This window comes from Vidua chalybeata, chromosome 3 (genome assembly GCF_026979565.1).
Source record: "Vidua chalybeata isolate OUT-0048 chromosome 3, bVidCha1 merged haplotype, whole genome shotgun sequence".
Taxonomy (NCBI): domain Eukaryota; kingdom Metazoa; phylum Chordata; class Aves; order Passeriformes; family Viduidae; genus Vidua; species Vidua chalybeata.
In genome coordinates, this window is record NC_071532.1 from 99,558,650 (window position 1) to 99,570,815 (window position 12,166).

The 12,166-nt window shown below is 42.3% G+C and overlaps 1 protein-coding gene across 2 annotated transcripts in view; it reads left to right on the plus strand.

Moving 5' to 3' along the window:
* Window positions 1-3,469: 3,469 nt before the first annotated feature.
* LPIN1 (lipin 1) overlaps window positions 3,470-12,166 on the plus strand; it is a 49,822-nt gene continuing 41,125 nt past the window's right edge. The window contains exon 1 of one of the 2 annotated variants that reach the window (XM_053938150.1): window positions 3,470-3,539. The gene's annotated coding sequence lies outside the window, so the exon portion shown is untranslated. Of the gene's footprint in view, window positions 3,540-11,669; window positions 11,733-12,166 lie in introns of those variants that run through there. The other variant, XM_053938151.1, reaches the window with a different exon arrangement.

Below are 12,166 nucleotides of genomic sequence, written 5' to 3' on the forward strand. Positions count from 1 at the left end.
AAGGCAGGGGAGGAGGGAATGTTTTAGAAATGTCTGCAACTAAGTAACATCTACATATAGTTTTAAAAATTGGTCTCCAATCAAGCACTTAGAGGCAGATTAAATGCCAGTATTTGCATGCTACAACACCCTGTACTACTGTGTCTTCAAATGAAGGATGAAATGAAGTAGTAGATAATTGTACTTGAAGGAAAAAGGAAGAGAAAAAGAAAGGGGGGAAAAAAAGTGAACCAGACAGAGAATTCAGTAGATTATCAGAGGCAGCTGTAGGTACTGTATAAAAATATCTACTTATGTTAGGAGAGAAATTCCTTTGTTAGGATGGTGGGATGTTTAATCAGGTAATTACAGAGTCAGTCAGACTGCTTTTTGATGTTTACACTGGAATAAAACTAGATCAACTCTTAATTTACACTGCATGAGCTACTCTGAGTTTATTACTTATATAAAGAATGTCAGCACAACTCCAGACCATCTTTGTTTATGAGTTAATTATAAATTAAAAGCTAAAAGCTCATCTTTTCTAGTTACTGAATAATTTCACCTGCACATTGGGCATTCATTAACAGTTGTAGTCATTCAGAACCCAGGTCCTGTGTGCCTGAACATCAACCCTAGTTTTAGTGGGGGAAAAACCAGACATTACTGCTAATGCACAATGGTTTGAATGGTTATTTTGCTCACTGGCAACATCTTTGCTAGGAAAATCTAGCATCCTAAGGTAGAATTGAAGGCTTTTTTTCCCCCTGTGCATGGATTTATGTAATTTTTTTCTAGGAATTTATTCTTGGATTTTATTAAAATCTTCTGTGCTTGTCAACTCTTTTTAAACCCAGTTTTATTAATTTACAAAGGCTACAAAACTCAACTTTCTTCGTAAGTGTATTTTCATAGTAACTTTGAGCCCAGATCATAGGCTAGAACTCCACTGTGCCAGAACTATACAAACACAGAGTGAATACGTAACTTATAAGGTCTTTGAAACAGAATCAAAATAATCAGAGTTAGGTAATAATGAATTAATGTACATTGACCATCAAATGAATGGAAAGAAAAACGTCCATGAGCAGGTCCTTCAAAATTTTGTGGACAGTTTTAGATCAAACCTTGGTAAACAAACATCTGTTGACTAACACAATACCTCCAGAAAGAAACCTGTCAAAGGCAAAACCTTTCAGGAAGAAAACAATAATACTTCAGAACTTCATCATTCCTGAGTGTGTTTTGGAAACTACACTGTCAAGGACTTTCCTCTTACTAGGGCCATACTCCCTCTGCCAGCTAGTCTGTGGGTAACTCCAGATTATTTTTTAGGAACCATCCCTGACAGTACTATCCTCCAAACTCTGCACTGGGCTGAGTCAAATCCACAGCCATGACCATGCTAAGGCTTGAACAATGTCAAAGTAGTGGTTATGTACAAGTGTTTGGTCCTCTAGATAGAACTAATTGAGAGCAGTTATGAGCTGAAGTGCAGCCCAAGTAAGGATTTCAGAATGAGTTGGCAAAGGTTGTTCCAGGGAAGTAATCTGAGGAACACCACTCTGCACACTGGTCACACCATGAATAAGAATAAAGTGAAAAAGCATAGAAGGATGGTACCCTGCTCACTGTTGCTGTGCAAGCATTTGGCACTTCCCACAGCATCTTGTGTGTATTTTTGCTCTATTTACTCTGCTCTGTAGGAAGAGAAAACATGACCTTGTACATCAAATAATTAAAAATGTAGAGCATTATTCTGTGGGCTATTTTACATCAAGCAGCAGATGGTTGGACATGATAAGTAGCTAAACACAATATAGTACTTCCAAAAATGAGAACCTAGTTTCCTAGTATTTCTGAAAGAAGCATGGAAGGGTGGGTGTTGTTGAGACTGTGGAAAAACAGTGTTTTTGATTCAGTATGTTATGATCATGTTTTGACTTTAGCATAGTAGTAGAAGACCACAGTGGACCAGTATATTAGAGGAGTCCTCCCACCTAACATGAATGGTGATGGCTGGAGATTTCCACTCTCTCAGAGGGAACACAATATGGGATTGTATTCTGCAGAGATGTGGTGGGCAGAGCACTGGTAGGATCCACAGTCAACACAGATAAAGCTTCTTGTATTAACAGGCATGGGATTATTTACCAACATTTCTCGTTGCCTACTGACTACCCACTGGCAGGAGATTAGATATGAAATGCCTGGGAAATGAAACTGCAGTTGTGTATTACTTTCTCCTTGGGACTAAGTATACACCTTTCTTTGTCATGACTGGGCAGAAACTGTCTTCACTGACTTTTCTGTTCTAAACTGAAGTGTACTCATTAGTGTAGCTGTGTAACCAGGAATGGAGGAGAGAACAAGAGGTTGGGCTTGGAGTCTGTGAGTTTGCACTGGGTCCTATCACACAGTGGCTCTGTCTTATCTGTGAGCTGTACAAAGACTGGCCAACATGGAGAGACAACTAAGAGAGATACAGGAAGAAGATGTGTTGCAGAAACACAATTTGAAAGGTTACAATCTAGTGATAACTTAGAGAAGATTCCACTAAGATTGTTTTGGAGTGTAACCAGAAATTTAACAGAAATGGAAGCCTTAATTACTCTAATTACTAATTACTCTTCCCAAGCTTCAGCTGTATGTACATTTTGAGGACTTCAACACAGAGATGCTGGAAATCCAGCTCTCAAAAACTTATTTTCAGGCCTAAAACTAGCAGAGTGCTTCAATAATGACCTCTGATACTTTGTTGTTGTTGTTGTTTTTTGGTGTGTAATCTTTTTCGTGTTTTCTTCCTCCGTGTTACTCTGTTTCCTGTTTATTCGTAATGGACATAGCACCACCCTCTCCTGAGTTCTGTAAACAAGACTTCAAAAGGCCTGGAAGATTCCTTCTTCAGTTTGTTTTTAACATGGACATCCACTTCCCTTTTTAGCTGTGTAAGTCGGTCAGTGCAAAGAGAGGTTACAATACGGTTTACATACAAGGAAACCACTATCAGGTGGAAAAGCTTCATTTCATCGCATTTATTTAAAGCGATAAAGCGTCTGACGCTGACAGACGCGTTCCCGATGGTGATGAATGCTAGGCTCTGGCAGCCCAAGCGACGCCTATCGCGGACCTGCCTTTGCTCAGCCTGAGCTGAGCGATTCCCTTTCCCACTCTCCTTTTTTTCCCAGCCAGAAACCCGACTCGCCGGCGGCCGCGGGATCACCCCACACCAGCGCGCCTCGGCCGCGGGATCACCCCACACCAGCGCGCCACGGCCCGGCCCCGCCCCGCCCCGCCCCGCCCGCGCAGGCCCGGCCCGGCCCGGCCCGCGGCGGCTGCGGCACCTCCGGCTCCGGCTCCCGCCCCGGCGGGCGGGGCCGGCCGGGCCCCCGCTGTGCCCCCGCTCCGCCGCGCCTTCCCCGGGCCCCGCGCTGCCTCCACCCGGCCCCTCCTCCGGGGCGGCACCGCCGGGCGGCCCCAGCGGCCCCGCAGCGTCCCGCGGCCGCGGCGCGCACAGAGGCGGCGGCGAGCGGAGCTGCGGGAGCCGGCCCGAGGCAGAGGTGGGTGCCGGGGCTCTGGCGGCCTCTGCGGGAGGAGGGAGGCCCTTCCTCCTCCGACTGCCCGCAGGCAGGGAAGACAAGGCCAGGAGCTGCTGAAGGCAGCGGGTCCGTCCGGCCTGGGCATCCTGGCGGGGCTCCGGGCGGCTGCCCGCATCTCCTGCCCGCCTTTCCTTGCGGAGCCGCCTGGCTCTGGGCAGTGACAGCTGCGCCCGGGTGGCTGGGTGCATCGTGGCTGGACACTGCTTTGTGCATGGGATTAGAGGGAAGGTGTGATGCTTTTCAGGTGTCCCCTCAGAGGAAGGCACTGTGCGTGGGGATCTCGGGTTTGGGTCCGTCCCCCGTCGATCTGTGTGAGCTGGTGGTGGCCAGTGGCTAGCTGCCACTGGAATTTTGCTTCTCTTTGCCTGGCAGCTGCTGATGCAAATCTCTGCATTATGCCCCTGCTTCACTAATACTTTCCCTGAGCCTGAATAACGACAGCAGTAACAGGACAGAGGGATTTAATGACATAGCAGAGCCTGGCTAGCAGCAATGCAATGGCTACACGGGAAGTTAATCTTTCAGATATTTTGTATTTCTTTTATGTTACCCCCCCCCCCAACAGTTATTACTTTTCTATTGATTTGAGTATTTCCTCTACCTTCAAGAAGCAAAAGTAAAAGCAAATGTGCCTTGTGGGGAGGAGGCAAAACACAGCAATATTGTTATCCCTGTCAAATAGAGGAATTGCGTAGAGGTAGTATCCCAGCCTTGATGTTGCAGACCATCTAGCAGATAATTTTTCTTTTCACATGCAAAGTCATAAGCCTTGATACATCTTTTGACCTCTAATTTGGCTTCTAGTGTGGACGGTGTTTAGAAAAGGTTTATTTTCTGGATAGCTTTATCTATGTCCCTGCCTCCGCTGTCTTAGGAAGCAAACACTGGTAAATGCTTAGTGTACACACATAAGGTTTTGTTGTCATCAGTGCACTGTTAGATAGGTGTACTCCTATTACAGTAAAATGAGCCTGCTTCCATCAGGAGAACTTGGAGAAAAACTGGGGAGACAGTGAAGGAAATCAGATGGAAAATGCTCAACATAAATATGATTTTAGGCATAAAGCCATGGAAATAGCTTTTAATGGTTTTAGATAATTTCTGCTTTTCTTATAGCTCCAGGTCACTAACGCAGATGCAGACTACCTGATAATATTTGCTTACCTGATGCAGTGGGGCCTGTTTGTAAAGGAGTTGGGCAAGTTTTAGTCTTTGACCCTTTTCCATACCTGAGCATGTGCAGATGTACAGATCTGTTTATCTGTAAACATATATACACACAGCAGTCATCAAAATGAGTTGGAATATGGTAAAAGCTTACTTTAAACTTTTAAAATGCAGAAAATATAGAGCCTAATGTACAAATTTGTTTTCCAGTCCTGCTGAGAGAAAACATGCCAAGTCATGTGAAGTGTTTGTATAGAGTAGCACTGCTGTTTTTCCACTCTGATTAATGTTCTCTCACTGACATCAGAACAGTAGCACAGGACAACACAATACATGACGTACCATATATTCTCAGCTACTTCAAAAGTTCTTGGCTTCAGGCACCAGTTTGTACTTTTCAACTTGTTGTAAAGTTTGAACTCCTTTATGCAGGGTCAGTCCAAAGGGGTCCAGTCCTTCTGTACGTTCCCTCAAAATGTCTCCATGAGGAGGGAAGTACTTTACAGATGGGAAGTTAAGGTACAGTGGGACTAAGGGAAATGTGGAAGGTCTCCCAAGAAATCTCTGGGAAAGGAGTAGACAAGTCTTGAGATACGATTTCAGGACTGCCTGGAATTTCAAGAGGTGTCCCTTGTACTGTGCACTGCTGACTTTGTTTCTCTCTTTGTTTGGTAGTAGCAATTGTATGGGTATGTGGTGAGTCAGATCATCCCATTGATCTAGCTAGATATTATTTTTTCTAGCTTTATTGGTGTTACTTTTCAGTGCTGACCAGAAGGGTGAGATTTAGAGAGTGGGGAATGTGCAGCTGGGAGGTTGGTATGGGGACTGTGGTTGTACCCTTCAGCTGGCCTTGAAATAATTTTCCTGGACTCTTGGGTACCAGTTTGATACCCTGACTGTGGGGCTTTGGGCCAGTTCTCCTTTTGTTTGAACATGGGGATTTACTGCAGGAAAGTTTTGAGTCTTCAGTTTGAATTTTTGATTTTAGATGCTCTCAAGAAAATACTCTGTTCTTTACAGGGACTTAATGAAGTACTGCACCAAGTAAAGTTTTAATTATTTAAAATACAGTGCAATAACAGAGCCAGAGGGATAGTCACATCATATTCAAAGTCCATGACTGTGAGTGAGTGTGAGTGGGTGGGTTCTTGGATGGACAGGCAGCTTGGGAGATAAGTTTGACATTTAATCCATTTGACTCTCTGGCTGTTGTAAGAAGTCACAATTTTTGGCACTGGTCTTGGGTAACTTGGAATAGAAGTCAAATAGTTCCTAATAGAATTAGGCCCAGAATAATCCCAACCCTGAAATATTTCTGGAGGTTTGACTGGCAGGAAGCACAATGCTCTTACTCTGGTGTAGAGCCAGCCACAGGCTGAATTTTGCTTTCTCATGTGGGACATACAAGTGAGCTGCACCTGTCTCCCAATCGACCAGATGTACTGTCAGATCACCTGCAGGAATGTGGTCTGTCCCATGCAGCTGTGACTATGGGGAAGTCTGGAACAAATGTGAGCATAATCGGACTTGGACAGAGTTTGCCCTCCTATTTACAGAACAACCAAAGTCACACTGCTCAGCACAGTGCTCTGGAGTTCTCTCTCAGCAGCTTGTCCAAACTGGGGTCATGGCTGCTTATGGCTCCCTTTCAGGTCATGTGTCCAGGTTTCCTTTCCCAGGAGAAAAGAACATGCAGGGAGAGTGTTTATCTATATCTCAGTTGGGTGAGCTTGGCCTGCTGCAGTTGGAATATAGCCCCAGTGGTAGACCCTGCTTGCAGCCAATGGGAGCTACACCCTCTGAGATAAAAGCCTCAGTAACTTGCCCAGAGTTATGCAAGGACCTTATAGGAAAGTGGAGCTCTAAAGGGAAGTCTCCCAAAGTCCTGTGCAATGTCTTCATGGCTCCTCTATAGAAACTAAATCCAGGCTCTGATTTTACTCTGGAAAATGCACAACTTTGAGGTTCTGCCTGGGCACTTACTCAGAAAGGTAGGGTGGGAATTCATGGCAGTGACTTTAGGTTGGATTGATGTAGGAACTCACAAATAGTTAAGAAAAAGGCTTTTGAGAGTTCTTAATGATTTTCAGTTTCCTGAAAATGGCATAAAATACTAAGGGATTTGAATGTGATAATCAAACAGCATTAGTAACTTTTCAGTGTGTTGACAGCTTACTAATAAACAAAAGTACATATTTTAAAAATAATACAATGATAGCTATCAAGAGCTTTTATAGTTAAGAAGTCAACATTACTATGATTGTTGCACAGACATGAAGAGCTAAGCTTAATTTTGAAAATATTCATCTAGAGAATCTTCATCTGAAATATTTTCTTATCTCCCCTACCTTTTTATCATGAATCTTTTTTAGAACATAACCTCTGAAACTGTTTTTCATGGTAAAGAATATGTCAATAGTAAAATTCCATTAGTTGCAGTAGAGGGATTAAGTGTTCAGTACTGCAGACAAAACGGAATTGTTTCAGAGTCAAGAATAGAAATACTTGATATTCAGTAAAAGAGTGTTAATAAGCACTGACTTTGAAGTATTATAATTTGCTTATTATTTTTTGTAAATGAGGAATAATTTTCTTGAAGGGACCACAGTCTGATTCCCGATATAGTCCGATCTCTCAAGCTTTACGTCTTCAAAACAGAAACCAAGGGCAGATCAGGGGACCAGATGGACCAGGTTTGTAAAATTGTCACAGTTTCAGCGTCAACAGCAGAGCTGCAATGATGTATTTTAACTGAACACTGGCCCATCAATTTTTATCTTCCCTTCACCATTTCACAATGGTGAAAGTTATGTATGGAAGTTCTTAGGAGGAAAGTTGATTTGTTTTGTGCTTATGCCCATCACTTCAGCCATGGACCAGGTTCTCATCTTCATATCAGGTATTAGAAGTGTAACTGAAATATTTGTCTGTATTTTTTGTGGGATTTTTTGTGTTATGTTTACCATTGCTGCAAATCTTCCTCTCCTGGCCTACAAAGCCAGTCCACAATCATAACCATAGAACCTTAGAAAAGGGGCTGAAAGAGACCTAAATGTTGCCAAAGCTCATTCTTGGTGACCAGACCAGTTAGCACCATCTATTCTACAAAGCTCGGTAAAGCTTTAAAAGAAGGTGACTGCTTCTAAACTGGCCATGGGAGTAGTGCCCAGTCCATCTTAGCTCCTTAGCTGTAGCTTGGCATTGCTGTGAGAGTGCTTATTGGCCTGTGCCTAAAAGAAGCAGATTTTGAAATTTACCAGAATCAGATTTTGAAATTTAAATAGATTCAGTAGAGATGTCCAGATAGTAATTGTCAGGTCGGTGATGGGATATGGGTTGATTTACTGCCTTGGCCACAGGCAGAGCAACAATGTCTTTCCCAAAGGTTGCAGTTGCCTGTTCTTAAACCAGTCCCAACAAATGTTTGTCCTGTTTTCAAAATGTTCTGCATTGGAAATTTCATATCTTCCAGAGGAAGTGTGTTTGACTTTTTAATTACCCTTACAGCATGCCACCTAAATCAACTGTCTGTTTTTAGAGCATGTTGAATAGCACTTGCATCCCTTAGTAATTTGGATATGTGTGGATATCTAATCTATTATTCATTAATATTGTGGCACCTGATGAGACACCAGATATTGCAAAAGGAAAAAAGGCCCTTAGTCTCTATGATTTTCAGTATTTTATTTTGAAAATTGCAGTAAAGAAAGATGAACTAAGGGGAAGAGCTGAGGTCTAAAAAAATCCCCAGAAAAACAAACAACCAAAACCATGCCACAAGGGATACAATTACTGGCTTTTCCAGTGGAATTAGGACATAGTCTGGTGTACCTGTATGAAAGAAGTGGATTATCTAGATGACAGTGTGTTTGATCTTACTGTGGCATCTAGCAGAGTGGGACTTTAAAGAATTATTTATTTTGTTAGGTCAATCTTTGCTAAGTGAATAAATCAGTTAATAATAAGGGAGATCACCAGCTGTTTATTTTTTACTTATTTTTCCAGATGATGATAAATTCTGAAAAATGGCTGGTGTCTTTAACAATCAAAAGAGTTGGAAATTTTCTAGGCTATCTGGAAGGTGATGCTAATTAGATTTATATTTAAAATTATACTAGAAGATACCTTTAATTTTATAGTAGATGCAAAATGTAGAGCTGTGAAATGTCTTCTGGCAAAGAACAAAACTCAGACCATTTGAGAATCCTGACAGAAGCAGTACAGACTGTTCTCACTTGCAAGCTTAGATCAAAGGATTTCTGAATTTTCCCAGCACGAAAAAATATTCTGTGCTGTGTCCACTAGCATGGTATGAGAACAAGAGTTTTCCTAAACTGAGTATAATGAACAGGCAGGCACTGGGGGTGTAACCCATGATGTAAACTCGTGTTTGCTGCTGAAGTTGCTGCTGCCTGGTCAGTAAGTGAAAGACTTCTTGGAGCGGCCAGAGTGAAGTGTTGCTCCAAAACCACATCCAGTCCCTCTGAGGTTTGAGGAGTGTTGGTTTCCTGGAGTGCTGACATGGCATGGATCAGCTTTAGATTTGGAGTACAAACTTACAAACCTCACACTCCAAACAATCTCAGCATTGGTTGGCATGTATAAAAGGTAGGAGAGAGGGCCTACAACCATCAGAGTCTAATTTCTGAACTCTTCCCCATTTTAACTACAGCATCTTTTGTTCCCTACATTTGAAAAATAAACCCATTTTTGTAAGTTTCTTGAGGAAGTTGGGTTTGTGTGATCAGTCTCCCAGTCTGTCTTCAAATTCCACAATGACTTTTTTGCACATGCCAGGTTCAGCCCTGCTTGAGAGGAGTGTCCACTACCTGCTCACAGTTTGAATGTGGCACTTTTTAAGGGATAAGAGATTTCCACTGTATGGAAGCAAGCTGTACTGAGCTGTTTAGCGTCAGAGCTTGTGGGTGGTGTCCACCTTTTCTAATTTGTGGGTATAAAAATAATCTTTGTGTCCAAAGACAGGGCAGGCAGAGTAGCTAAGATTTGTTGTGAGCAAGAATAGTTGCAAAATTCTCTGTGTAGGATTTTAGGAGCCCAGCTGGTGTGACTTGTAATAAGGATGTGTGAGTCCTCATGTTTGGATTGTCTGCCCAGAGCTCTCCCAAACAGTGGGGTTTATATATAGTCCCAGCAGCTACTTCTCCACCAAGGAAGTAATGGCTGTTCTGCAACTACAAATTTTGTTTCTTCATCAGATCAAGCATTAACTGGGGTGAGCTATACTGTGTAATTTTGACCCTAACTGTAGCTGTATTTGCATTTAATTTAGCTCAATAAGAAATGTGTTTGTTTTTGTGCTTTAGGTTGGAAAAATCGCCAGTAAAAACTATTTTTCCACAGAAAAGGGGTAATTTTAAAAGTTTGCTTGTATCTGCCACCCTGGAGGCTGACTTCTGAACTTAGATTTGTGCTTGTGTCATGCCAACTTTTTAAGAGTTTAGATGGTGGACCCCAAGATAATTAGGGGGCTAAGATCTTATGACTTAGAAGCAGAGGCCAAGAAAACTAGTTTTATTTATTCTTCAGAATACTTAGTTACTTTTTGGGGCGGTGTAGAGGAAACAGCTGGGATATTAGAAGTGCACAGTGGTAGGACAAGAGGCAGTGGCACAAGATGCAACATGGGAAAATCGGGTTAGGTATAATGAAGAAAATTTCCTCTGTAAGGACAGGGATACATAGGATCAGGAGAGCAAAAAGGCTTAGAAATCTTCATCCTTAAGACAGTGAGAACTCTGTAGGATTAAGGTTGTGGGCAGCCTTGGGCAGATGTTTGGACCAGGTGACCTTTAGAGGTCTGTTCCAGCCTGTTGTTCTGTAGACATTTCACACAGAGTAGGGTGTGCTGTGAGTTTCAAGTGCTGCTCCCTGTGAAACAGCTTGCCACTAGATTTGCATTCAGGAAGGTGATGTTTCTAGTGTATAATAGGAGACAGAAGTGCTGATATCAGTTCAGTGCTGGAGAAAGGAATATAATTGCCGTGAAGTTTTTGTGTATTGGTTTTTCAGTAGGTGGCACTTTCTGGATGCCTGAATTGAGGGCTGTGCAGAAACAGCCCTCACTTCTCCAAACACTATGTAGGGATTATTCTTCCATTAATTAACATTTTTCCTGGTTTTGGCTGAGATAGAGGTTTCTTTCTAGTAGCTGGTATAGTGCTATGTTTGGGATTTAGGATGAGAACAATGTTGGTAGCACACTGCTGGTTTAGGTGTTGCTGAGCAGTGCTTACATTATGTCAAGGATTTTTGATGGCTTATGCCCTGCCAGTGACAGGGCTGGAGAAGCATAAGAAATTGTGAGGGGACACAGCCAGGGTAGCTGATCCCAGCTGGACAAAGTTATATTCCATACTGTAGACCAACATGCTTGGAATATAAACTGGGGGAGGAAACTGGCCATGGGCTGCTGCTTGTGGAATGGCTGGGAGCTGGTGGGTGGGTGGTGAGCAATTGCATTGGACATCACTTGTTTTATATGTTGAAATTCTTTTGTTCTTTTTATTATAATTTTTATTGCAATTTTTCATTATTTTCTCCCTTTCTGTCCCATTAAACTGTCTTTATTTCAGCCCATGAAGTTTATCACTTTCACTTTTCTGGTTCCCTCACCCATCCTGCTTAGGGTAGGGAATTGGTTGTGAGTGAGTGACTGTGCAGTGCTTTGTTGCTGGCTGGGGTTAAACCACAGCAGCATGTTGTACACTGAATACTTAGAAAATAAACCAGAATTTTTTAAAGTTAGTGCCTAGTTTTAGTCTTAATCTTTTTGTGGTTTCATTCCCCAGTTGTCAGATGGAGAAATCATGATTGTTTTTCAGGGACAATGTAGTGATGACTACCATAAATAATTCTTCCTTCAGAGCACAGTTTGTGTCCTGACCCATGTATTGCAACAGAAGCAGAGAAGAAAGCAAAGCCTCAGTCCACACAACTTAGAGGGACTTTTGAAAAAAACCACAGGTGAACATTAGTTAATTAGAACAGCAATGCATGGAAGAAAACTGCCTTAATTATAGCATTTCCTAATTTTCTGATTTTTTTTCACTCTAGTGCTTTCATGGTATTCATTAAATAGTCTTTTGTTTATAACTGTAAATCACAGTTAAAATTTGGAGCCATTTTGCAGCATCTCATACATCTTTTTTGTTGTTTATGAAAGAACACAGCTGAAAGAGTCTCTATTGTAGCAGATGCTTCTGCTGTGCAGTGATTGTCTCAGGCTCTCAGCTCAGTTCTGTTCTCATCACCATTAGTGGGAGTTTCAGACTTGCCTACCCTGCAACTGTCACTTGTATTGATGTCCAAGTGCTGTAGTACAGCCTAGCAAAGAACTTGTGTGTGAGTCTTATGCTGTATCCTGCGTGCACAAGGATTTTGATGAAATCAGGATCTTG